Source organism: Tachypleus tridentatus, chromosome 13 (assembly GCF_004210375.1).
Source record: "Tachypleus tridentatus isolate NWPU-2018 chromosome 13, ASM421037v1, whole genome shotgun sequence".
Lineage (NCBI taxonomy): Eukaryota > Metazoa > Arthropoda > Merostomata > Xiphosura > Limulidae > Tachypleus > Tachypleus tridentatus.
Window position 1 is genome coordinate 196,953,724 of NC_134837.1, and position 1,995 is coordinate 196,955,718.

The window sequence follows — 1,995 nt, forward strand, 5'->3', positions numbered from 1 at the left end:
TGATTCAAACTTTTCAAGTGATTATAATACTCACCCAACCCTGCTATGTTTCAGTTTATAAAACATTCAAATAATGTGCATTCTTTCAACCAGATTAATGACAAGTTTGCAGTTGTACAAGTTCTAAAGGAAAACATAATTGTAGTGTTTTGATGGTTATTCAAATCTGGATTTTGGTTCCAAATCATAAGTGTCCCAATAGTGTCTCATTCTTTGGGTTTATGGCATCACTTCTAAAGATGGCATTGTAACGGTGAAACACTTATTCAACTTCAACTTTTTAATTTTCATATATTACAGTGTCTCAAGGTATGTTCAACATCATTACAAATTCAGAGAATGGGGAAAGCTTAGACTATAGGTAATTACCTGTTCAGTACAATAAGCCTACTTTGTTACATATGATGTAACTTCTACCAGTAATTTGAAATTTCATTTTTTTTTCACGCTCTTATTGCACTTTTAGAACTGTGGTATGACTGAAGATGACTTGTGAACTGCTCTAAAGCCAATATGTTGTTTGAACTTTTTTTTTAGTAACAGTTTGTAAAATGTTTGCCAAAAATAATTAGTTTTTGTACAGTAAATTCGTGTGTGTGAACAATTGTAAAAGCAAATTGGAAGTACTGTTTATTTTTGTAATGTTATCTGGATTTATTTAAAAGTCTTATTTCCTTATATTAACGTAGTGCATTATACTTCATTGAAATCTGTTTAAAGTTTCTATGGTACTTTCCCAGGATATCCAAATTAAGGCATAACTTTTATATGACGTCAAAAAATCTTGCATTAGTATTGTACTTTAAAATTTCCATTAAGAAAAAAAGTTTTTACGTTTTGTTTGGTTACAGAGGATAAAGAATTATGAATCGTTCATGAAGTAATAAAACATTTGGTAATTTTTTTTAAAAAAACATAATCGTTGTGAAATTCAAATCATGTGAAAAAATCAATTAGAAAGTTTTGGAATCAGTGTGTCTCATTTGGAGAATGAGTCATAATATTATGCCACTGAGTTCATGTGAAGATGACAGCCTGCTTGAATTGTTAAATTTTATTTCCAAGAGCAACTTAGGCCTAGCAGCATGATTTGTTTTTCTAACATTCAGTTGGATATCAACTGCATAATGATGTGAACATTGTTTGTTAGTGTACTTCAACAACGTGAGTTGAAAGTAAATAGTCGATGCTCGATCAACTAAAAAGAGAAAATTTAAATTTGTACGCTTAAGCTTGTATGAATTAACGTGTTACAAAATGTGTCAATAGATGGCGAATTGTAACCATAAAACAATGTTTGTTTTTAATTTCGCAAAGCTACATGAGGGCTGTCTGCGCTAGCCGCCTCTAAATTAACAGTGTAAGACTGGAGGGAAGGCAGCTAGGTATAATCACCCACCGCCAACTCTTTGGCTACTCTCCACCTAATAGACTGACTGCACATAATAACGCCCCACGGCTGAAAGGGCGAGTGTGATGGGAATTCGAATCATCGACTCTGAGATTACGAGTTTAGCGCCTTAACCACTGGCTATGCTGGGCCGAACATAGCGGCATGTCTGCGGGCTTATAACTTTAGAAACCCGGTTTCGATACCCGTGGTGAGCAAAGGACAGGTAGCCCATTGTGTAACTTTGGTGCTTAGCTTCAAACAAAAAGATTTGTACTTAATAGAAACAAAGACAAAACTCCCATTCCTATAACTTCTGCATTTCTTGCACAGTATTCCTTTCGGTCGTTTGCTAAAAATATCACGGCAATGTTTTAGTATTATATTTGTTTATAATGGAAAAACATAGGTGGCTCTGCTTGATAAAATAATTTTCAAGGAGACTAATCTGCGAATGCTAAAGCTTGGTGTATTTGATTTTGTTTGAAATATATATTTATAGTCACGGTTACAATGAAATAAACCTTCAAATAAGCGGGTATATTTGATGATCCACCAACCGTTTCTACTTGGAAAGGTTAGAAGAATAAATAAATTGTAAAAGT